Raw genomic sequence first — 26,679 nt, forward strand, 5'->3', positions numbered from 1 at the left:
AAGGGTCGGCTTGCCCGAGCTCCCCAGAGCCGCAGGGTGCCCGGGCAAGCCAAGGGAAGGCAGTTTAAACTGCCTTCCTCTCCCTTCAAAGGGGGGCTTGCCCGGGCGCCCAGCAGCTGGGGTGTGGCCTAATATGCTAATGAGCTGTGTTGTCAGGGTGTGGCCTAATATGCTAATGAGCTTCTGCTGTTGGATGTGGCCTATTATGCTAATGAGTTCCTGCTGGGCTTTTTCTACAAAAAAAAGCCCTGGGTGTACCAGAGAAAATAACGAAAGGGTCTGAGACTGGGAAGAGATTTTTTTTCAGGTCTGTTTTTCAGGTCTGTTGTTCTGCAGAGGGGCCCAATTTATATTCTCTGAAAGCACATGGGTCAGATCCAGGGGGGGCCAACTGGCTACCTCAGTGGCGGGACATGCTGCAAACTTCACAACAGACATGTTTGGCAAGCAAATACACCATTTCCAATAGCTGCGGTCACTCATGCACTGAGACCTGGATCTCCTCGTCTTGCTACTGTCCGACTCAAACAGTTGCTAGACCGTGTTTTAGCTGCTAGTTATGGCAGCAGAGTTTCAGTCCTTCTGTCTTGTAGCTTCATTTGCTTCTGTGCAGTAGATGAAATCGATTCTCCACCAAGGTCATGGATGGTTGGATCCGGCAATTAAATTACATGAGAGGAGACCTATGACTTCCATAAGGCTGTGTGAATAATGTGCATGTGCAAAATAACCCCAATAACACCATAGTGTAAAAAGCAGTGTTTATAATCAGTTGCTGACTGATAGGTTTGCACACTCTTTATTTAATTGATTGGCATGTAGTGATGACATTATGTATGGGAGGTGGGTAGGAATCTAGGAGTCCCACTGAACTATGTTAAAAAACACAGAACAAAATACTGTTGATTGTACTATACTGTACTGTTCAAATATGCAGAAAGTAACCTGCTCAGCAGGTTTAAACTGCTCACTAACAGCCAAATCATTAAATGAAAAATCAACTCTAAGCTTGTGAATGGCGAGCAAAATATGAACTGAACCAGTGGATGTTCAAGCATTCCATAAAGAATGTGCCTCTGCCATGTCAGGAATCTTTTGTATGAGCGGATCCTGAAGCAGTCTAAAAATTGTGAAGCCTCTCTATCCCAAAACTTATTTATAAAGACATTGAGATTTAAGCTTTTATTCAATTTCCATAACCACAAATTCTCCCTCACTGATCCTCCCAACAGCATGATATTGTTTGGTACCCTTTTCACTACTAAAACCTGAGACACAGCAATTACTAAATATACGGTTTTTAAACAACATTTAATGTTCTTTAATTTCTTAGCATATTGCGGTACTACTTCATCTTGCTGTGATTGTTTTTAATCTAACTGAAAATATCTTGACATTGTCTCTGTACGCTGTATATTTTATCTGGGTCTTTTTGCATTTCTCACTTAAAGCAATTTTCCACTGGTTGCTCCTTATTTCGGGAGCTCACTCTTCGGCTCAATATTTGGATGATGTCCTCGCTCACATTTTTTAAAAAGCTGTTCCTCATTCAGCCTTCCTCTGATGGGCTCCTCCTTTTTTTAAAGTTGGGAGGCTATTTAATCTTGCAAATGCTTACTTGACAATGGGATAATTTGCTTTGTTTGAAAAATTCAGCTCCACTGACCCAGCTCGAGCATAATCATGGGTTTGGTTTGCTGTTTTTCTTCTTCCTACAGAGAAAGAATTATAGGTAGGATTTCAGAACAAGCATTCCAGTCACTAAGGAATATCTATCATTGAATACTGAAGATAGCTGGAATGCCTTTACATCAACAATGTATAAACTATCCACCATATACATACCACGCAAGGTGGAAAAATGTGCAGGTAAACATTCCGGAAGCATCTGAAGGGGGAATAATTGGATGAAATCCAAAAATTCTACAAGGAATAAAGGATTGTTAAGAAAATATACAAATAGGAGACAGGCAGGATGGGAGGTCAGAGGGAATATAGAAGCATCACCATGAACTGTTTCTGTAAATTCATATAACTGGGATCATTGGGGCCCAAAATCAGTGGGACTAGGGCCAGCTAATATGACTACATTGCACTTTCTTTCCTGTCCATGGATACATATGCAGCATGCACAATGCATCTGTTCCACCAGTCCAAGCCACTATTTTGCTAAGTAACCTTCATACAAGATAAACAAAGCAGCAATATATGGCAAACAATTCGGATAAGAAAAGAGCAAGAGTCCAGTAGCGCCTTAAAGGTGCTACTGGACTCTTGCTCTTTTCTACTGCTACAGACATTCTAGCATGGCTACCCATCTTAATTCAGATAAGAGTGTGCCATGAGCAAAATTACTAGGAAACTACGTGCAGGAAGGCAATCTGAGTAGGCTTCCCCCCCCCCCAAAAAAATGTGTTTTTAATGGGTTATTTATGTATTAGTTTTAACATTTCTAGGCCACCTTTCTGCCAAAGGTATTCAAGATGCTTCAGACATAATTCATAAAAACAATCAGTTCCTCAGAGGAGCATTTCATCCTCATATCCACTGTACAGATGTAGGAGTTACAGCTGTGATTTGAATCCTGCAAAAAATGCAAGCAGTCACTTGAAAAAAGATTACTATCAAAGGACTTTTGGTACAGAAAGAATTCAGCCAAAGAGTTCGGTATGACATGTAATATTAATTTATTGAGCCCTCTTCCATTGGGTTCAGCAAATAAATGGCATAATAAGAATTAAGCAAGCACAAAATAGTGGGTGACTGCAGTCAGTCCAGCTGCAATGGGAAACCAACAACCCAGTCCTGTGCATGTTTGTCCAAAGTACTATTAAGTTTAATAGGCCTTACTCTCAAGTGGGTGTGCATGGGAACAGAGCCAAAATCAGCAAAATGTAAAGATTGTAGGTTTGAACTACCAGCCACATCAATTCATGCTCACTAGGTGGTCTGAGCAAAGATAATATCCCAAGCTAGTAGTTTTCATTAAGAAACAGATAACCTGCAAAAGAGTGCATGCAATGCAAGCCAACATAGTAAAGTCTAAAATCAACACTAAAACTGCTTTTCTCAATCATAGGATATTGTTATCAGGGTTAAAAAAAGTGCATTTTTGTATGACCATCCCTACTAGTTTCTTCTGTGACTTAATCATTTATATTTTGCCAAAGTTAATGAATTTACAGTATCAGGGACTAATAAGTCACACATCAAGAGGCTGAAGAAACCAGCAATAGATATCTTTGAGCTCTTATTAAGTACATTTGAGAATCTGTGAGAGACAGTAAAAGTCCCCTGTGGCTGAACACACAACATTTATTGATCATTAAAAATGAAACCCTGGGAATTTATTGATTAGTGCCACAATAACAATATACGGAAAGTTGTTTGGGGAAAGAAGTCTAATGCTATAAGCATCTAGAAGAAGAACAGGCAACTAACACTGCAATCCTTACATCTCAACTGAAGTCAATGGGCTTAGAATGGAACAACTCACTTTCTAGAATCACTGTCCTGGAAATAAGCCCACATTGAATAAAATGAGACTTACATTTGAGTAATCTGCTTAGAATGCCTCTTTATTAGAAACTCAGGGAAATCTAAAGTGGACATGTATCAGACCATTCACAAATTAACTTTTCACACATCTTCATTTCTTGACAGGCATCTCAAGGCATCTCTGGAAAAAATAATGCGGGCAGCAATCTTACATAGATAATCAGTGCTTCAGATTAATGTTTGAAACAGCAAACATATATTGGGAAAGGAACTGAAGATGAAAAATTATGAAAGAACATGTGCTAAAACTTAAATCTTTCTACCTGAGTCTCAGTGATTCTGGGGCCTGGTCAAAAGTCCAGAATGGAGCACCAGGATCACTACCACCCCATGCCCCCACTGCCCCCCCCGGGCCAAGCAAGGAGTGGGCCCGACTGCATGTGAGGCAGGTGGGAGTCATTGATAGAAGCTGGTGACCTTGGACTAAGTGAGCAAAAGCAGAATTATGTTGGGGAAGTCTTCAAGCAGCGGATTTACCATGGTTTCTATAACACTCAGACATGTTTCTTACTTAGAAAGTTGTTCTGAAAGTTCATGATGCAGAAAGTTTCAGAGTATGTTCAAGTATAATAAAGGAAATAGTGCAAAAGCTGGAAAGGAAACAAACCTCCATGGGAGATCAACTGTTGCAAGTGCAAATGGAAAAGGCCAACATGATCCTGCGTTTCCAGGGCATGCCAGAGAACAAGGGAGAGAATCTCAAAGAAGTGATGAGCGAATTATTAGCCCCAGTGACAGAAATGACGGCGGATGCGTTACTGAATGACATGGATGTGGTCTATAGATCATATTCAGGTTATATAAAGAAAAATAATCTGCCTGGGGAAATCGTCGTAAGATTCTCGAAGAGACATGTGAGGGACGCAATCCTGAAAGCGGTCTCTGGAGTACCCCTGAAAGTGGGGGAGAATACTATCAGAACGCTAAAGGATATTCCATTTGAAGTGAGACAACGGAGAAAGAAGTACAAAGAGCTCGTGCTTTTTCTTCAGACAAATTCAATTGGATATAAATGGCTATTTCCAGAAGGTGTCACTTTCAAGATTAAGGACAAAAAAGAAAAGATTGACTCTGTTCCGAAAGCTCAAGAATTCCTAAGGGCTCAGTTGGGAAGACCAGAGGACGGGAAAAAAGAAGAGGACAGCAAGTCTAGTGGCAAGCTAGACTCGGGTTCTTCCAGAGAGGACTCTCTGTCAGAACAAGGGGCAGCAGCCCCCAAAAGTCCTTATAAGTTGCAGAAGAGATGGGGAAAGGAGAAGTAAAGGCTGAAGGACTCTGAATTGTGCCTTTGTGAACTTTGAAACGGGATTATCGGGGGTACTCTTTGTAGACAGTTTAAATTTAAGCTTAAAAGAAAAGCATTAACTTTAAATGCTTGACTCAGTTTATAATGTTATAAATGATGGAAGATTGAATGTAACTAAGCTAGTTGGAGGATCTCCCCTCTTGGGATTTTAGTTAGTAGTGGGTTCTTTACTTTATCCCATAAATGTAGTTTTCCCTCCCCCTTTTCTGTTGTAGTTTTTGTAGTGATATATATAAAAAAAATTAAATCCCCTCCGGGGGCTTAAAAAAAAGAAAGAAAGAAAATACTCTCCCTTAAATAGTTTCAACAGCGTAGCTAGCTCTGAGCCACAGAGTGGCTAGAATCTTAAAGTAAAGGGTTTTTTATGAAGTCCAAATACACCTCCAGATCTACAAACTAACTAAAAATACAGCTACACAAAGACCATATATCATAATCATTGTTATATTAAGTCAAAGTTTTCCTCTTATTCTTGTTCAAAATAAAACAGAATTTCATTCTGTTATTTCAATATGGATAAAGTTAGTTATTGACAATGCAAGACTTTGTAATATAAACATTTCTACTTAGATGTAAGCATTTGTTTTTCCTTTCTTTCCTTTCTTCTGGTCTTTATAGTCCCAAGGTGGTTTGGGTGCTGCCTGTCCCAATTCTGATTCAGATTCTACTTCTGAGCTGCCATCTGTAGATGTTTCACGACTTCCCAAGCCATGCGAACTGTCCAATTCTCCTTCTTCTTCCTCTGTGTTCTTTTCATCTTTTTTTGAATCTTGATGTCTGTCCAAAAATTGCTTCGCTTTAATAAGAGAGTCAATCTTTTCTTTTTTGCCTTTATAATTGAAGATCAAGCCTTCAGGGAATATCCATCTGTAGGCAGTGGACTTTTTCTGTAGATAAGTGGTTAAATTCTTGTATTGTTTTCTCTTCTTCCTTATCTCAAATGGAATATCTTTTAGGATTCTAATCTCTTCTTGTTTGATTTTCAGTGTAGTCCCGGAAGTTGCTTTCAATATTGCATCTCTTATAGCTCTCTTAGAGAATCTGACATATATTTCACCAGGCAGGTTTTTTTTCATGATAAATTCTGAATATGTCCGATAGGTCATATCCATTTCACTTAATAGTACTTCCGCCTTGATGCCTGTCACTGGTGCAAGCGCTTCACTAAGGATTTCTTTCAGATTCTCAGGTTTGTCTTCAGGTACACCTTGAAATCTCAACACATATGAAGATTTTTCCATTTGAAGCTGCAAAAGTTGAGTTTTATCAGATGATCTTTCTTTTTCCACAACTTCCAGTCTTTGATCAATTGTTTTTGTCTTATTTGCCACTTCTTCTGTTCTTTTATTAGACTCTTTTAGCTGTTTTTGCAAAGACTTCAAGGTTTTGTTAATGTTAGTCATCTGTGCCACCAGAGGCCGCAATGCAGTATCCAGCATGCCTGGAAAGTCAAAGTTAACTTCCGGTTTGGAGACCGGACATGCTGAGCTGGCAGTTTCTTGTTGAATCTTTACTTTCGCCGCCATCTTTTCAGCCCGATAAGACATTGTTTATGCTTTGGGAAAAGTTTGCTTAAGTCTTTAGATGTTTACAAGGGGTGGACCCGCGATACTCGCGGGGGGGGAGGCAGAGGAGGAAGCAGCAGGAGGAGGTAAGTACCCCCCCATCCTGCTGGTTCCCCCCTGTCCTCCATCCACCTCCATCTCCCCCCATTGCCTCTCCCCCCCAGCTCCTCTTCCCCCCCAAACCGGCACTGAATCCAGGGGCGAGCGGGGAGCCGCTCGCCCCTCGCTGTTTCCCTCCCCCCTCCCAACCCAGTACTGAAGCCAGGGGTGAGCGGGGAGCCGCTCGCCCCTCGCTGTTTCCCTCCCCCCCTCCCAACCCGGCACTGAAGCCAGGGGCGAGCGGGGAGCCGCTCGCCCCTTGCTGTTTCCCTTCCCCCCCACCACCCACCTGGCTCTCTCTCCACCCCCCAGGCTCCGAACCTACCTCTCTCACTCTCTCTTCCCACCCCCTCACCAGCTCTGAGCCGAGGCCCGCGCGGCGTGGAACTGCCGGCCTCGCAATTCTCTCTCTCTCTCTCCCCACCCCCCTCCGGCTCCGAACCGAGGGCTGATCGGCGAGCCGCTCGGCCCTCGCCGCTCTGGCCCCCCCTCCCTGCTCGCCGCTTCCCTCCCAAGCGGCGGCGGAACAGTCTGGCATTGTGCTAGTTGAAATCAGCAATCCGCTTAAACACCGCCACTTTCTGCCCCCTTTGTAATGCTTTTGAATCTTGTTTGTCATTTTCAAGGGGTGGGTAGCCTCCCCCCCCTCTGCTTTTTCTTGGGGGCGCCTGGGCTAGTATCTTACTCACGATCTGCTTCATCAGGTAAGAGAAAGTCTTTTTGTTTTTGCCTGGTCTGTTGCTTGCTGGTCCGGTATGCTTGTCTCATGCCCAGAATGGTACCACAGTGGCGGGATCTATAGGGACAGGGGGAAGCTTCGATCCTTTGGCCTTGGCTTTGGGAGAGGCACCTCCAGCGCCCCAGGCTGAGAGCCCTCTACAAGGGCTCCAGGGAGAGTCCAGAACCAGCCAGACTCCCTCCCTGCCACCGGGTCACGGGCCACTCTCTCCGGAGCTTTGGACCTCCAGCGCCCCAGGCTGAGAGCCCTCTACAAGGGCTCCAGGGAGAGTCCAGAACCAGCCAGACTCCCTCCCTGCCACCGGGTCACGGGCCACTCTCTCCGGAGCTTTGGAGGAGCACAGCCGCCATCAACATGCCAAAGCTTGGTCCACCTCCAGATCTTCTGAAAAACCTTTGGCTGAGTTCAGACTGGCAGTTTGAAGCACGAGGGAGTCATGGCAAAAAAGACTCGGAACAACTTGTTCTAGGTATTCCCGGTCACAGTGCACCCACTGATGCGGGAGCATACCAGGGAGGAGGAGGAGGAGGCTTTCAGCATTCACACTTCTGGGAAGCGGGATGAATGTGCTCTCTAGGGTTTGCTACCACTTTCACCAGGTACTTTTTAAACTCGGGAGGGAAGCGTTACAAGACGGGCTGAGTACGGCTGGGGAACGCCCGACAGCTGTGCCTATGTGAACGGCTCCTTTAATCCGTTCGAAAAAAGTTTCTGAAACGTGCCTATATTGGGCCAAACTGCCAGTCTGAACTCAGCCTTTGACTCTTCAGTTTGAGGGGGGGGGAAGGACCTGGGAAAACAATGTGTTTATGATGTTTTTGTTGGAGTGAGCGACTCAGCATGCCTGGACATGGAGGGGGGTGCCACATCACAGTGTGTACAGGTGTTATCCACTTGAATAGGATGCCCCTCTTTGTCTTAACCAGGGAGCTGCCCTCTGACCCCTCCTCTCGCTTTGTTTTCTCTTCATTCACATGGCCTTCCATGGAGACACATGGCGTTGCAGGTCTCTCCTGTAGAGACAATGCCCTCATACTCCCACACACATGATGCCGGACAAGCTGGCCACTTGTGACAGGGAAAGTACTCTTCAGGTTAGGCTTCTTTCTCTCCTTCAGACTGCAACCTGAATGTGAACTAGATCTACTTGAATAAATGTAAGTTTACCATTTTTGCAATATACCTCTTGGGAGATTTATGTACTGCACTCAGTATCATGTTTCTATGATGAGGCAAACTCTGATATATTAACTAAATTTCCCTATAGTTTTCTCCAATAATACTACCCAATATGGGTCCCAAAGACTTTTTACTGTGTGCATTGACTAATATCAATCTCCAACAGTGTTAATATAATGACTGCCACCAGGCTCTTCGCTTTCTAAAGGATCTGACTTTTCCATTTTGGTCTTAGAGAGACCCAATGTTAAAAATATTTCACTTTGATGCTTCATCTTTTCCCCCAGAGGACCAAAGGTACAACCCAACATAAAATATAAAATCAGACTGAATCATAAAATATAAAATCAGATCGAAGGTGTGAAACATTATAAGCAGAACTAATTAACATCTGTAAAGGGTTGGTCCTGCTGAGCTATTAGCACCTATAGTGAGTGAGGAAATCCAAGCCCTTGTTCAATCCTGGGGTATAACTTCATTGCCTTTGTAAATTACTTCAAAAAGTCTGAGAACCACCAGCAGTCTGGGATCTTGGGGAGAGCCTAGATCAGAATTTCAGAACAGGAAAGACCCACACTGAAAATACAGTGTTCAGTAATGCCATCGCTGTGTTACTCTAAATCCCTTGACTTTTGTTATCAACTTCATTCGTTTATTCAAAATATTTGAATCCAGGGAGTTATTACTAAAAGATTAAAACGTTTCTTCCTTTCCCTTTTAACGAAATCCCCTCTCAGCATATGAACACTGATGCGGAAAGAGAGAAAGGGAACAGATTTGGCGCTGAGGGTAGCGGTGGAGAAGAGGAGGTGTGTCTACGAGGGAGGGAGCGAGGGAGGGAGGGAAAGGCGCGCTGAAGCCATCGGGCGAACCTTGCCGAGTTCAGTCTCCTCTCCAGCCCAGGGTGAGTGTCGGGCGGAGAGAAGGCAGGCGCCTGCTGGGCGGGAAACAGAAGCGGCTGCGGGAACCCAGGCCGGCACAGCCTTGCAAGTCCGAGAGCAGCGGCGGGGCAAGGAACAACCAGGGTGAGTGTGCGCGCCTGTCAAAAGGCAGACTGTCGGTAGAAAAAAGAGACCGGAGGAAAGACGCGCTTCTGTCTGCTTCCGAGAAAAGCTGGGAAATGCGATGACTCTGCCCGCGGATCGCACCAAGGAGGGCACCAGGTACACCGACATGCCCAGTCCTACTAGACTTCATCTTTTGCTCTGCATGCTTTCTGGGAATACGGTCCTCTGTGCTCCTTCCCTCTGTGCCGCCTCCCAAAACGCACACACTCGTTTCCCCCGGTCCTTAACCGGGCCCTTCAGTCTCCCCCCCATCCACCCCAACATGCCATCTTCTTCCTGTTCAGGCGAGGATATACCCAGTGTGCAAAGCCTCCATTCGCTTGTATTCCTTGGCCATTCACCAGGCACCATTTGGTATGGTAGTATTTTCTTCTTGTTTCCTTTGGAAATCCCTTAATTGAACAGTCTTCCCATAGGGTTGCCAACTAAGAGTGTGGAAATTCCTGGAGCTTTGAGGTGGAGCCTGGGGAGGTTGGGGTTCAAGGAGGGACCTCAGTGGGTTATAATGCCATAGAGTTAATTCCCCCAAAGCAGCCATTTCCTCCACAAGAAGTCATCTCAGAACCATTGAATTTCCAAGAGATTGCCAGGACCCACCTGGAGGTTGGCAAGCAAGCCTACTTCTGGGGTCAACAACAACATGGCTCAATACAGAATCAAATAATGGCTGTTTAGAAAACAAAATCTTTACCTTAAGGTGTGTTGGAGGGATGGGTGGGATGCTAGAATGACCAATATGTGAAGCGAATGGTAGGCAGAGATTTCTTTTATCCTTAGAGATCCTTAACAGAAAAGGAAGTTACAGGGATGAACAGTTACCAGTAATCCAAGTGCAAACTATGCATAGATTTATGCCAGTGCACTAAAACAATTATGTAGGATGCTCTTGTGTATGTTTGTTATCTATTAGGACACTTGATGTGTGTCATTTCTTGATAAAGGATTTGCAACAACTAGTGTTTCAGCTGTGGAAACTTTATTGACTATTAATCCATGTCAGTTATCAATAATGTTAAATTGTATGTTTTCAATTATGCTAATGGACTCATGCTAGCTCAGTTAATTTCTTGCTCTGAATTTTGATGTAATGGCTCTTTAATTATAAAACGTTGCTGACTCCCGACCTGGTCTGTTCAAATACTACTGCCTCTTTAAAGGGTATATGCCATTCTCAACAGGCAACTAATTACAAATGTCAAAGTATCTGTATTGTTTTCTAGTTTGGCAGTCTGTATATTATCCAACTTTGTGTGTGTATGCAACTTGAAAAACATGCCTTTTTTGTGTGTGCTCCCTATCCTACAGAGATGTTCCTTTGCTGTATATCAAACCCCTTTGTCCCAGCAATATAAACTGCATATCAGTGCACATTTGCCCTTATTTTAATGTCTTTCTTAAGACATTCCTTTGTCACACTCTGTGTTCATATATAATCTCCCCCGCCCAGTTCTAATACAGATGTCTCACAGCCTTGCCTTGCCTTTACACACCATTCCTGTAAGAACACTCTAACAGCACCTTTAAACCAAAGTATTTGGGTGAATGCCAGAAACTCATTGATCTAAGTGGACTTCAGCTGACCTGCAAGGCATTCATTTTTCCTGGTTTTCTCTTGGTTACCACCAGATGCCAGATCTTGACAACCAAATTCGAAGAAGGCAGAATTGTGCTTTTATAGTTAAACAGGGGGAGGAATTTTGATGGGTGCAGTTATAATGCAGAGATGAGAAACGTTGTAGCTGCAGAAATTCCTGCTTCTATAAAAAAGTAATGTTCTCCTTTTCATCCAGGTATGCATCTGACCTATACTAACAGTTGCTTTCTTCTTCATCAATTATGTGTTCTTCCCTTATACATCTTTTCCAGTACAATCTCTACATCACCCACAGTTCTGAGAATAACTCATTGCTTATACTCTGTACTTTGGAGACTACTGAGATGGCAGTTTGTGTTGTTTCTGGGGATGAGTTAGAATATAATATGTATTTTATGTGACAAATGTATTTAGATGGGAGATGGCAGATAAGTAATGCTTTATCTTGAATATTTTATAAAACAATATATTTTATGTTCTCCAAGAGTGAATTTACAGTGGCTGGGAAAGTTTTGTGAGAGTTCTCTATATGTTAATTTGAATGGAGTGGAGAAGATGTACTGAGGAAGATGAAAGATTAAGATAGTTGTGGATGGTTACAGCTGCCATTGAAAAGAGTGGGTGGATGGATGACATGACACATGTGAAATATTGTGATCGGGTGCCAATTTTAAAGACCTTGCTCAATTGACAAAATAATTTGACTGGTTAGTACCTTGAATTTAGCAAGTAACTCTTGCAAATATGAAAAACTAACAGGATGCTTATGGCAGCTTTGTGGACCACATCATCCAATGCAGATTATCACTAGACAGACATATATATGAACATATATATGAAGTTAAGGATGCCGTGAGTTGTAAACAGCAAGGTCAAAGGACTATGAAATGCAGGAAGCACAGGATGAGATATAATTATGTAAAATTGAAATGTAATTTAAAAAGCGATAGGGGATAACATAATGTAACAATGCTTCATGTGATGTACATTTTCTGTTATTTCATGCAATAATTTGTTGCATCAGAGTGGTAAATTGCTAATAGCCATTGATGGACCTATGTTCCATAACTGTTTGTAATCCCCTTTTCAAGCCATCTAAACCAGTGGGCATACACTGCATCCTGTGATATTGAATTCTATATGTTAGTGACTTTGTGAGTTAATCTGAATATTAAATGATTGACTATGACCATTGCTTCTCAGATGCATTGTATAAGATTAAAATATTTGTTCTTATCATATGTACTAAATAGAAAATTGCAGTGATCTTATTTTGTGACTTAGCTAAATTACAATGAGGAGAGGCTGTGGTTTAGTGGTAGAGCATCTGCTTTGCATGCAGAAAGTTCCAGGTTTAATTCCCAGCATCTCCACTTAAAAGGATCAGGTAACGGGTGATATGAAAGACCTCTTACTGAGACAATCTGTAGAAAAGAGTAAGAGTCTAGTAGCACTCAAATATGTGGTAGGGTATAAGCTTTTGTGAGACACTGCTCACTGCTTCAGATACAGCTAGAATGTGAGTGCATCTGTCCTATATACTGGAAAGTGGACTGATTTCAGATGCCAAATGACACTAGCAGGCAAATGACACTAGGAGGTGTGATTGGATTAGGTGTGATATGCAGAGAGGTAGTAGGGGTGGAGAAATCAGGACTGGTAATGAGGCAGGAAACCTGATTCAGTCCAGCTGGATGCATTGTTTTGAACATATCAGTTGCAATTCAGCAGTCTCTCCTTCTAATCTCCCTTTGAAATTCCTTTGTAAGATAACTGCTACTTTCAGGTCAGCAATTGAATGTCCTGGAAGGTTAAATGTTCCCCCACTGGTTTTTGAATGTTGTGATTTCTGATGTCAGACTTATGTCCATTAATTCTTTGTTGAAGGGACTGGCCTATGTCCAGTGTAGAGAGTGGAAGGGCATTGCTGACACGTGATGGCATAAATCACATTAGAGGATGGGCAGGAGTAGGAACCTGAGATGGCAGGGCTGATGTGGCTGGGTCCAGTGATGGTGTTGCCAGGATCTATACGAGAGCAAAGTTGGCATCTTGGTTTGTTGCAGGCCTTGGTACCAGAGTCCATGTTACTGTTAAGTAGTTTATCATCGTGGGTGAAAAACTGCTTTAGGTTAGCAGGTTGTCTGTAAGCAAGAAAAAGTCAGTCCTCCCAGTGCCTGTGTGAGGGAAGTGTCACTATTCAACATGGGTTGTAGGTTAATAATGCGTTGAACTGGCTTGAGTTGTGAGCTGTAGGTGACTACCAGTGGTGTTCAGCAGATCAGGAAACATATCTACATGCCTTCAGCTACCACCCCAACTACATCAAACAATCCATTGTATATAACCAAGCCCTACGCTATAGTCACATCAGCTCTAACCCCTCAGACAGAGATACACACTTGAAGGATCTGCAACAGGCATTTTTGTAACTACAGTATCCTCCTGATATGGTGAGAAAGATGATTGGAAAGGCCAGAATGATCCCCAGGGACAGCTTGCTACAACCCCTCCCCCCCAAATGACAACAGAACACAACTGGTGGTCACCTACAGCTCACAACTCAAAGCGAGACTAGAAAAACAGACTGCTGAATTGCAACTGATAATGAAGCTCAAGACAATGCATCCAGCTGGACTGAATTGAGACCCAGGTTTCCTGTCTCATTACCAATGCTGATTTCTCCACACCTCCTACCTCTCTGCATATCACCCCTAATCCTATCACACCTTCTGTTATCATTTGCCTGCTAATGTCATTTGGCATCTGAAATCACTCCACTTTCCAATATATAGGACAGATGGACTCACATTCTAGCTGTATCTGAAGAAGTGAGCAGTGACCCATGAAGGTGCTACTGGACTCTTTAAGGTGTTACTGGACTCTTGCTCTTTTCTACTGCTACAGACAGACTAACGCGGCTACCCATTTTGAGACAATCTGGAGAGCCATTGCCACTCAAGAGTAGGCAATACTGACTCTGAATTTTGCTAGTCTAATGGTCTGACTCAGGATAAGGCAGCTTCACATGTTCATGGGTGTATCTGCTAACAAGCTTCTTATTTATCATTTCAGGGTTCATCCTTCAATCAAAAATTTGGTTGGTTCAAGCTGTCCACTTGTCCTCTGTCTGTAATGGTCACAGGTTATGATCCAGTAGCATCTCTTACACTGCCTTGGAGAAACTAGGTATATTCAAAGCTACTAATCTTTTTTCCCCCAAGCCTTTTTATCTCATTTTGTTTATTTAATGAGAATATTTGTACCCTTGCATACCCTCAGTCCATAGATACGGAAAGCATATTTCCAGATATGCATCCCATTGTGGACTGGCCTCATTGCTTAGTATAGTATTACATTGGTAGTACGTTTGTATTCCATCCTTCCTGAATGGAGATTCTCTGTCTCTGAACAGCAGCCCCTCCCCAAGTCGAGGTAGTATCCCTAGTTGTGTAAGGAACCACATATGCAACTGTTCTTCTGTGTGAAGATCCTTCTCTGATCCAGCATCTAAAGCGACTCATGCTGAAAACTCATGCTGAGGCCTGAAGCGACTCATGCTGAAAACCTAAATTCGTATGAAATGGGAAGGAGAAGAAGGGGTTGGACTGAATACCCTCCTGCAATGTTCCCTCTAAGCTGTGGAGTGTTGTGAGCAAAAATTCTACTTTGTGAGCTACTGGCTTTACAGTTGTGAGCGAGCGATTTGGCTACTGCATAGATTAGTTTGCCCTGGAGCGGTCCTTCCTGAGCTAAGACAAAAATGTGCGAGCCGGAGGCTAAAAAACTGTGAGCTAGCTCACACTAACTCAGCTTAGAGGGAACACTGCCCTCCTGTTGCTGCTTTCCTGCCAGGGGGCTGATCAGTGGAATTTAGCTTTTCAAAAAAGAGCTCCCAGCATTCAGCCCTGGCTGCTGTTTACATTCTGCATTGGATCGGAGCCATGGAGTTTAAATGACACACTTGGTACATAATTTTTAGCTGATTATCTCTGTGTTTCAGATTAATTGTTCTAATAATGTTATCTTATATACTGATAGTCAAGGGTGGGCCCATCTGTGGATACTTATATCCATGGATCGGACCCACATTGACAAGGGAGATGCTGACCATCTTAACATGACCTACTCAGATCACCATGTAATGTTATACCACCAGCAGCACTTTATTTGTTATGTACTTGAGTTTTACGATGTTTCATCTGTGTTTTAATGTATTTTAACTTCTTTTTTTAAAAAACTCTTTATTAGGATATTACAATAAGTACACTTATAATTCATATAACAAGTTATCTCATATCCTTTTTTTCTTCCATACACCCCCCCCCTTCTGACTTCCCACAGTGCTCAAACTTCCCATTCCCTCTTAGGTCAGCCCCTTTCCCAATTCTTTAATATTATACATTTATTACAGGTACCGCATGTCTTTATCTATAGATCTATATACGTTTAATGTGTATGTATTTTAACTTCTAATGTAAGCCGCCCTGAGCCTGCCTCATACATAAATAAACAGAGATTTTTCTCCAAGGAATCTCCCAGGTTTGCAGAAAAATCTTAAAACATTTTTAAAAATACACTATGAGGTTTAAATCCCTCCAAATTGCTAACAGTGCAATCCTAAGTAGAGTTATACCCTTCTAGGCCATTGATATCAGTGGATTTAAAAGGCTGTAAGTCTTTGTAGGATTGCATAGTAATACTGCTTATTTTGATTTTCTGCAAACAAAAAATAGGTAAGCAATTTTGTCACAGTTCTACCTCTGAATGTTAGAAAATAATTATAGTTTCAGAAAATTTTGATTTAGAAGGACTTGGGTAAAAATGAATAGAACTGTGCCAGTGTACAAAGACACACACACAAAAAAGTCTAGTGATTAATCCAGTAGAGGTCACTGCAGTTTACAAAGAACAAAGTTAAGTGTTTTAAATGCATTTTTAATTCAAGCCCTTTGTTGCTGCTGCATTTTTATTGTCCTAATCTTTCAGTTCTACTGCTTTTATTTTGATCATATGAATATTTCAAATAATTAGGTTTAAAGAAAGTCGTCTATTTTAAAAGAGCGTTTCTTCCCTTCCACCCTTGGCTTGCCATTTAGGCAAAACTGAATAAATTGCGGGATGGGGGGGGTAAATGTTTTCTCTATCACTGATTTACCCATTGAATGAAAAATATCAATAAGAATGCATCCTCAGAGCACAATTCTTCTTCCCTTAAAAAGTGCTTCTGTATCCCACTGGTTGCCCTGACCTGGATGGTCCAGGCTGGCCCAGTCTCACCATATCTTGGAAAGCTAAGCAGGGTTGGTCCTGGTTAGTACTTGGAGGGGAAACCACAAAGGAAGTCCAAGGGCGATTTCTCACTAGAGCTGCCTCGCAGCACAGCGCTGTTTGCCCCAACACAAACATGTCAATTTCACACCCGAGGCTGCGGGGCTGCATTTGACTCGGGGCTTCGCCCGATTTCCTCCGCAGTTTCATGATCCTCAAAAACCAGGATCACGAAACTGCGGAGGAAATCAGGCGAAGCCCCGAGTCAAAATGCAGCCCCAGAGCTTCGGGTGTGAAATTGACATGTTTGTGTCGGGGCAAACGGCGCTGTGCTGCGAGGCAGCTCTAGTGAGAAATCGCTCCAAGGTTGCTATGCAGAGGCAGGCAAAGGCAAGCTACTTCGATTGCTTTGAAGATTCTATGGGGTCACTTGATGGCACTTTCTACCGCCACACCAGTGGGTAAAGCCTTGTGTCTGCATGCTGTCCTCTCCTGCTGGGGATACTCTATGTATTGATTGATGGATTGTGATTATTTTGGCTGTGTATTGAGGGGATAGGGGGGTTGGTACCTGTCCTATTATTTTTCAGAAGAGGTAGGGTTAGGGTTAGTCGTTTATGATACCATGCTGCCCCCCTCTCTTCCTTCCCCCACCTGCTTTCCATAATTTCAAGTCTACATGCAAGACTCCAGATTTTAGATAACATGAAATCTAGAACTTCTGTTTTACATTTTAACAACGTGTGCTGAATATATTGTTTTATAAATGCTTTTGACAAGGTACCTCACCAAAGACTCCTGAGTAAATTTAGTAGTCATGGGATAAGAGGACGGGTTCTCTTATGGATTAAAAACTAATCAAACCCGGTTCTCCCAGATTAGAGTCGGCGCTTTTAACGTAATGCTCCTGTATAGATTTATAGTGTAGCCTCATTTGGAATACTGTGTACAGTTCTGGTCACCTCAAAAAGGATATTGCACAGCTGGAAAAGTACAGAGGAGGGCAACCATGTTGAATGGGGGGGTGGAACATCTTCCCTATGAGGAAAGGCTGGAGAGTCTGGGTCTTTTCAGTTTAGAAAAGAGATGCCTGGGGGGGACATGGTAAAGGGCAGAGAGCGTTGACAAGGGGAACTTTTTTTCTTTCTCCCAAAATACTAGAACTGGAGGGCATCCAATGAAGCTGATGGGCAGTAGGTTCAGGACAGACAAAAGGAATTACTGCTTTACACAGAGAGTAATTAAAATATGGAATTCACTGCCAGAGGATGTAATGATGGCAACAGGCATAAACATCTTTAAAAGGGAATTAGATTTCATGGAGGACAAATCTATCAGTAGTTAATAGCCATCGTGACTGAGGGGAACCTCTACATTCAGAGGCACTAATCCTCTGACTCCCAGAGCCAGGAGGCAACATCAGGGGAAGGCCTCGGACTTTATGCCCTGTTGTTGGCCGTCCAGAAGAACTGGTTGGCCACTGTGTGAGACAGGGTCCTGGACTAGATGGACTATTGGTCTGATCCAGCAGGGCTCTTGCTATGTTCTTAAATAGGGTTGCCAAGTGGGGGCGGGTGGCGGGTAAACCCCCGCTTTGGAGGCCCGATTTCCGCCGCCGCGGAATTGGGCCCCGGGGGGAACTCCGTCCCCCGAAGCACAGCGTGGCTGTGTCACCAGAGGTGACACAACCACGTCGATCACGTTGGGGGCGTGGCCCTGATCGTCAGAGGGAAAACTCTATGGTTTTCCCTCCAACGATCGGGGCCATGCCCTCAACGTGAGCGATGTTGCGCGTCACTTCTGGTGACGTGCTGGCAGCGCGCGCGCATGACGAGGAACGGCTCCCGGAGCGCAGCGAGAATCCCCCGCCAGTAAGTAAAAACCACTTGGCAACCCTATTCTTAAAGTATAAGTGCTTTATAAGTCTTTTTTAATAGCTTGTATTTTACTGAGAAGTCTCGTCTTAAACTTATGTATCTGATAATTTACTCTTTGGTTCTGAAAAGATCTCTTAAAGGATTAAAGAGAATGAACTGGAAAAAAGAAAAGAAATTGTCTCCTAATCCCATCTTTAGTTAAGTATGTGTGGCTCCTAAATTTATGATCTGCAGCTGTGAATGTCAGAAAGAAACCTCACCTCATATCATAGTAAGACTTTGTAGTTTCCACAGAGGAAGCACAAAAAGTTGACAAAGAATATAATAGGTAGAAGTTGGTAAGGTTTGTCGTGTCACCCCTGCCACGTTTATACTTTGCATACATTTGAATAAGCCATTTTCAACATAAAATGTATCATTAATGAGAAGTGAACATAAAGATTTTGTTCCATATGGAGAGCCAAATGTTCTATCACCAGGCTACTCGGGATGAGCACATTGTGTATGTGTATGTGTGTAACATGAGAGGAATGGTATGGCAAGGATCCAGTTTTCATAAAGTTGAAGCATGCCAGGCCTCTGCAGCATGGCTTTATGCAGAGAGAGAAGTCAGTGAGACTGGGAATTGTGCATGAATTTCACTCTAACATTGTGCCTTTTATAATGGGCAGTGCCAGACTGTGAACAAATTATTCCCTGTGAACAGGGAATTATACTGGCCAGGCCAAACACAGTAAACAAAGAGGGACTCAAACAGTGCTTCTCACCTCTGTGTGAATGTGTACGTTTTAACTCCAAACTAGCTTTTGATTTGTGTGTTTTTTAGGATTGGAAAAACTGTGCATGTTTGGAAACAAATGAAAACGCTTTACACATTTTAAGGAGCTTAATGGAGATGTGAGCGCATCTTCTGATCTTAGTACATTTATGGTGCAATCCTTTGCAGAGTTACTTCAATTTAAGCCAACTGAAACCAACAGACTTAGATTGGGGTAACTTTGCATAGGATTGCACCGTTCAGCTGCCAGACAATGAGAGAGAATTAATAATGCACACCACTAAGACAGGCCATGATATTTTAGGACTATTTTCTCTAAAAACTTTGGATGGCATAAGTTGCAAATCCAGATAAATAAAAGTGTTGTAAAGAGAAGTTCAATATGGAGCCCAAGTCCCAAATACACAATACATAAAGCCCTGTATGCCTCCGAGGTGGTCTCTTTCTCTGTTCTGTGCCAAACCTAGCTTTAGGGCTGTCTCAACTTATTCTGCTGCCCTGGGTGGGAAGTGTGTGTGTGTTCCCAGGAGGAAGTGCCACCTCCCCCCATTTATGTCAGTGCTGCTTGTCTCTAAGATAGCCTGTACTAGAACTGGATGGCAGGGGCATAAGTGGGAGAGCGCCTCCCCTTGTGACTCCAAGGTGGGAACATAAGAACATAAGAGACGCCAATGTTGGATCAGGCCAAAGGCCCATCCAGTCCAACACTCTGTGTCACACAGTGGCCAGAAATACCAGTGCCATCAGGAGGTCCAGCAGTGGGGCCAGGACATTAGAAGCCCTCCCACTGTTGCCCCCCCCAAGCACCAAGAAGACAGAGCATCACTTGCCCCAGAGCCCCTAGCTATACCTTGTGGCTAATAGCCACTGATGGACCTCTGCTCCATATGCTTATCTAATTCCCTTTTGAAGCCGTCCATGCTTGTAGCACCCACCACTTCCTGTGGCAGTGAATTCCATGTGTTAATCACTCTTTGGGTGAAGAAGTACTTCCTTTTATCCGTTCTAACCCGACCGCTCTGCAGTTTCATGGAGTGCCCACGAGTTCTTGTATTGTGAGAAAGGGAGAAAAGTACCTCTTTCTTTACCTGCTCTTTCCCATGCATAATCTTATAAACCTCGATCATGTCACCCCTCAGTCGTCTTTTCTCCAAGCTAAAGAGCCCTAAGCGCTTTAACCTTTCCTCATAGGGAAAGTGTTCCAACCCTTTTATCATTCGAGTTGCCCTTTTCTGCACTTTTTCCAAAGCTATAATATCCTTTTTAAGGTGTGGTGCCCAGAACTGCACACAGTATTCCAAATGAGGTCTCACCATTGATTTATATAGGGGAGAATGAACTGGAATAAGCCATTTTCAACATAAACGAGCACGTGCCTTCTGCCTGGCAGTCCCTGCGAAGAGACTGTGACTTTAACTGGGCGATGCTTGATGGGTCCTAGAGGGTTGGGAGGGACAGATGTGCAGAGTCATGGCTGAAGCAGCAAGTCAGTTCTGCTCCTTCTAATACTGATTTCTAAGATATAAAAATAGTTAATAAAGTGCATCTTAAGTTATACTGCATCCTGGATCCTGAAAGTTTTTCATAGAGAATGTGACAGTCCCCACCAGTTTCATAATGGGGTACAGAGACCACCCTCTTGCCCACCGGAGCCTGGTGGCAGTGGTGGGAGTGGGTGGGAGCAGGCACCTTCTCATGTCCCATTCTGAGTCTGGCTGCAGTCAGAGTCTGCAACTTGTCATAGACTCAGTCTGGGAAGGGATTGTGCCATACCCATGACCTCCTCCCATGCAGGTTGCTTGGGAAATGAACCCACCCGATCTCAGCCTCAGTTTACAAAGCCTTGTACATAGGTGTTGTCAGAGAGAGGAACTACTTATAATTCGGGACCCTGTATTGAGTTCAACCCCCTTCCTTTTCACCATAATGTTCAATGTTCCGTTACCAGATGCTGTGACATCATTTCCTGAGCAGCTGCAGCAGCCAATGATACATAGACTGGATGTGTACAATGGGGTGATGTTATTTGTTATTTGTTTATTATTATTTGTTATGATTTGTTATTTGTTTCATTGGATTTTATCCTGCCTTTCCTCCAGGAATTCCGGCCAGCTACCCCACCACTATCATGTGATATGTTTTCCCAGTCTTGGTTCATGGCAGTCTGGGGATTTAAATCCAGATCTCCTTAGAGTCTAGCCTAATACTATTGCTGCAGCTCCATGCCAGTGATCACTGGACAAGACTGCCTGCATGTGGCAGGGGAATCTAATACATTTATACTCTGGCTTTCTCCCCAATGGGGACCCAAAGCTGCTTACATCATTCTCCTCTCCTCCATTTTATCCTCACGACAACCCTGTGAGGTAGGTTAGGCTGAGAGAGTCCCAGCAAGCTTCCATGGCATGAATGGGGATTTGAACCTGGGTCTCCCAGATTCTGGTCCAGCACTCTTAACCACCACATCCACAAGGGGCTTCTTTTTGAGCCCTGTGTCAAGCTTCAGTTTTGTTTCTTTATAATTCACTTCACTGCTTGCCATGATATTGGGGGGAGGGAATTCCTGAGGGGAGTGCATGGGGTGTTGGGAGAGACTGCTTGTAGAAGCCAAAGCCATTTCTTTAAGCTGTGCCCCAACGCCAGCTTCCCACGGGAGGTGACCTTCTGCCATGCTAGCATAGACAAGGCGCCGTATATCTGTCAGGGTTGCCATAGCGACCTAGGGGCTGGATGATGACGTATGCATGAGACATGGGGTGTTATTTGATTATTCGTGCTTTTTCTCAGTTCTGACACAGAGCATGTTTCCAAAAGTAAGCATATCTCAATAAACTACCACTGCTTAAGTGTGTTGTGGAGAGTGTCTTAACTGGGGGACCTGACACCTTGCTGTCAGAGGTCCAGGCCCCAGCTTTGAAATTTGCCTCCTTCAAAGATGGGGATGAGTGGGGAAGGTGTTGTAGCTGTTGCTAATACTTGTGGTTGAAATCACTTTTGTATTGTAAAGTGCAGGAACCTTAAAATCAACCTTCCTGCCTACCCATCAAACGATGCAGAAACCTGATAAAAGTGAATTTAAAACTACCGTCCCATTTTTAATCTGTGTGCACCAACGGTGGAAGGTAGGTGTACAGTACTGTAAGTGGCACGTATGAATTATCTCAGTCTGTTTACTTTATTTTCATTTTCCCCAAGTGTTTTGTGCCCTGCACTGGGGGTGAATGGGCAAAAATTCAAATGAATGAATGCAAATTATCCTGAAGTTAAGAATTATGCGTAGCCTTTCACCCCTTAAAGTCCTGATATAGCACCAGCCAGTGTGTCAGAGATTAAAATTAGCCTTGTCTGTGTTGCCAATGAAAGACAGCGGAATGTCAGATGATGCCAAACATGTAAACAAGCTCAGCCACGCCTAAAATATCTCCCACGCTAGATACAAGTGGAGAAAGTCATACTGTAAGACAGAGAAAGAGTCAGTTTAGCAATTTGTGTGTTTTTTGTCATCTAAGGTAAGTCTTTTAGAAAAGAGTGGATAGATAAAATATTATGAATTGGAACATGCTTAATATAATACATGATCAGGCTTTTTGGAACTAACTTGTGACGCTGCTTTCAGTTCTGTACTTTTATCTGCTATGGGGCTTTTGTTATCTTCAAGCCCCAGATATAGAATTTAGATGCTTTTATAAGTATTATTTACTCATGTTTAACGGTTTAGTTGATAAAATTGTAACTGTTCCATTGCATTATGCAGTGCTGGATAGTATTAAAATCAGTAATATTAATTTTTTAAAAAAAATATTGTGTACTTTATTCTCTTTGGAGTACTCTGATTTAAGTAATATAAACTGTCCATTTGTTTGATTACCCCCATGGCTATGACTGTATAGAATTTTAAGAAAAATAATATAATTTTAACAGATAATGGATTTTCACTGGCATTTGTCATATAGCACATATATGTATAAGAATCCTCCTGTCTTTTCAGTTATAGTTTCCTTGAATCCAAATATAGATGATACATGTCAATGAAATGTTATGCTATGTTATAATGGAGATCAGGGCCCTGCGAGACCTAGTACAGTTTCACAGGGCCTGCAAAACGGAGCTGTTCCTCCAAGTCTTTGGACAAGGCAGTTAGGGTTGCCAAGTCGATCTTCTGTGGGAGCGGGGGGCTCCTGGCCGGTGTCTGGTGTTCGTGCACGCGCGTGAAGCACGTGCGCACCGCATGCACGTCACCCGGAAGTGACATGACAACGGCAGGCACGCTGGGGGCGGGGCCATGGCCATCCGAGGGAAAACCATGTTTTCCCTAGGATTGCTGTGGCCCCGCCCCCAGCATGCCCGGCGTGGTCACGTCACTTCCGGGTGATGCACACGTCGAGGTGGAGTTCCCCCGGGGGCCCGATCCGGCGGCGGCGGGGAACGGGCCTCTGGGGCGGGGGTTTCCCTGCCCCCCGGGGGGACTTGGGAAGCCTAGAGGCAGTGGATGTCCATTAATTGGCCTCCCTGCCACAGTTGCTGCAGTTTATGCTGCTGATTGGCTGCTACTGATAAGATCTTTATAGCTCGGCCACGGCCCAATTGTTCCCAGTTTTAGGATTGCTGAATAAGAGCAGGAACGCATAGGAATGGAGTTCCGGCTGGCTTCAGAGTTGGCCACGCTCACTACAGCCAAAACCTCTGTGTGCTTGGCTACAGAGGGAAGGCCTGGAGAGCGACCCCCCACCCGGCAACTCCGAGGCGGGTGGGCCAAGGGGTTTTAAACTGCCCTCCCTTCAAGGGGGGGATTGCCCGGGTAAGCCAAGGGAAGGCATGGGGTGGCCTAATATGCGGTTGGGTGTGGCCTATTATGCTAATGAGTTCCTGCTGGGCTTTTTCTACAAAAAGAGCCCTGCTGAATATTAAATTGCTGCTATGCCCATCTTTTAACGGTTTCAACTGTTTTTATTGCTTAATATCTACTTTTAATTCCCACCCACAGGAAGGGTGGGACATAAATCTAAATAAATAAATAAAATATATTATGTTACATTAGCCACATTTGAGTTTCACTGTGGGCCAGACTAAACAATATGGCATCCCTGGAGATGTCCCGCCATTTTGAAGCAGTGAGTTCCCAACATTTTAAAAACTGTGCTGTGGGCCCAATTGTGGTCACAACCACCATGGCACAGGGAGGAGAGGGGGCTTCTGCCTCTGCCCCATGCTGTTTTTTCAACCCAAAACGGTACCATGAGGTCATTATTTTCAACCAGCTGCAACCCACCACTGACCATGTGTGGCTTGCTGTCAATGCCTCTATGACAGGCAGAGGTTGAAGCAGAGAACCAGCACACACTGATGAGGCCATGCCCCACCGACTACCACATGCAGAAAACAAGGGAAGGATCACAGCGCAAACTGAACTATGAGAAGGACGGGTGATCAAGGGGAGCATTGAAGAGTTCTGCAGATGCAGGTCCAAGTCCTCTCCTGCATCCATGTTTCCTTTTGCCAACTGCACACACTGAGAAGGAAACGAATTCTCTTTGGTCACACTACCCAGGGGCCTCTGCAGATCACTTGCCAGGGACAGTGCTTGATAGAGCCCACCACCACCACCACCAGGACCTTTCCCTCACAATTGTTGAAGTCAGAGGGGGAGAGCCTGGCAAGAAGGATGCAGACACTGGGGCATAAACGAGGAAACACACAACTGCAGTTTCACAGAAGGCATTGCTGTTAAACTCTCCCAAGGCTCACAAGAGAAAGACACCCATGTGGCAAACAGCAGCCGTGGTTTCAGATCCTGCTAAAGAGGGTGCTGGCAAGAAAGTGATGCCAATTTGGTGTAGTGGTTAGAAGCACCGACTCTAAACTGGGAGAATTGGATTTTATTCCCCACTTCTCCACATGCAGCTGCTGGTGGGGCCTTGAGTCAGTTACAAGTTCTTTCAGAGCTGTTCTCTCATAGGCAGTTCTTGAGAAAGCTCTCTCAGCCCCACCTACTTCATAAGGTATCTGTTGTGGGGAAGGGAAAGGAGATTGTAAGCCACTCTGAGACTCCTTCAGGTAGTGAAGGGTGGGGTATAGAACCAACTCCTACTCCTCCTCTTCTTCTTCTGCCAGCAACAGGCTAATCAGCAGCCAAACCGAAGGAAGAATCCAGACTGGAAACCCACATTTGTGAGGATAAAATGGAGAAAAGGAGAATGTTGTAAGCCAGTTTGGGTTCCCTTTGGCAAGAAAAGTGAGGTATAAATGAACAAAAGGAGTGCATCCCTGATAAAACATACTCCTAAACTTGCTTGATTAAAATTAGTTTCACATTCCATTATATTTGCTGGACACTGGTTTCTCTGCCCTTAGATTCTTGGGTCAGGAAGAATTCTGGATATGCTGCTCAGATGACAGATGAGATTCTGAGAGGGAGACATGCTGCTAGTAACTGAAGAGGAACTGCATGGCAGTTTCTTTTGTTTTGCAAACCACAGTAGCAGCTGTAGCAGACAGGCTATAGTCCCCATTGGGGGGGATTAATTCTTGTTTTTAAACTACAGGAGGATAGATAATTGCAAGGAAGAGACGTTTGGTTTGTGGAATTTTCTCTTAGCAAATGATCTTAATGGTGACACTCTCTGAGACCAAAATCATGCAATGCTTTAATTAATAAATAAAGATGTTTGTTTATATTTATTTGTTTCTTTTTCATATTTGTATCCCGCCCTCCCCAATGGGCTCAGGGCGGCTAACAAGGGCATATGCTGGAAATGAAATCAGGAAGGTTGCCTGATATTTGTCCAGTTCGTCCCATTTTATTTGCTTAAATCAAGACGTTATGACATAGAAATTTTCCTCATAGGTATATAAAAAAAAGTTCTGCATGACATGATCAGCCAATTGTAACCATTGCATGGACCAAACAGAACTATGACAGAAACTCCAAAAATATACAGATTGAGATTTGTTAAAAGTGAATTTAAATTGGTGTCTGATGAAAGAAATGTTGACTGTTGCAAGCGTATCCCTTGGAGATCTTGTGGGTCTCTAATGTGCTACTGGGCTTGAATCTTGCTCTTCTGTTGCAGACCAGCAAGGCTACCCCACCTTACATTAGGTGATCACCTTTATAAACAGCAACCAGAAATTGCACATTCTGGGTTCTGATTTTTCCCATCTGCCACAACAAGATGTGTTGCCTTGTAGGTCACATGTTTTATCCAAAATGGATAGTAAATAACAGATCTTCTCAAAAAGCCTGCTTTGGCGGGGAGGGCGGGTATACATCTGATAAATAAATAAAAATAAAAATTCATCAGCCTCGTGGTTCTACTGAGTATGCCTGAAAGATACCTTTCTGGTTCCCCTGTATCGAGGGATGTGTAGGAAGTAATTCTCAGTGTTTCTTTTGTCACATACAAGGAGCCATTGATTTAATGAAAGCTCTTTATATCCGTTTTCAGAATATGTTGATAGGTAACTGAGTGAAAGCTTTCCTTAGGGAACAAAACTCTTCAGCAGGCTGGATGCTTTATTAAAAAAAAATATGGGCGTGTGAGGGATGTTTCAGGCAGTGATGCTGAGACCCTCTATTTGCATACTGGGTTGGATCCAGCAATCCGTCTGTGGAAGGTGTGGACAGTTGTTGATCTTCTGGTTCTTCC

General features: G+C 43.6%; 1 protein-coding gene across 2 annotated transcripts in view; it reads left to right on the forward strand.

The window, feature by feature from the left end:
- Positions 1–14,182: 14,182 nt before the first annotated feature.
- Positions 14,183–26,679, forward strand: part of SGCG (sarcoglycan gamma) — a 29,126-nt gene continuing 16,629 nt past the window's right edge. The window contains exon 1 of one of the 2 annotated variants that reach the window (XM_015412006.1): positions 14,183–14,296. The gene's annotated coding sequence lies outside the window, so the exon portion shown is untranslated. Of the gene's footprint in view, positions 14,297–22,441; positions 22,543–26,679 lie in introns of those variants that run through there. The other variant, XM_015412005.1, reaches the window with a different exon arrangement.

The sequence above is a fragment of the Gekko japonicus genome, unplaced genomic scaffold, assembly GCF_001447785.1.
Source record: "Gekko japonicus isolate JY-2015 unplaced genomic scaffold, Gekko_japonicus_V1.1 scaffold844, whole genome shotgun sequence".
NCBI lineage: Eukaryota > Metazoa > Chordata > Lepidosauria > Squamata > Gekkonidae > Gekko > Gekko japonicus.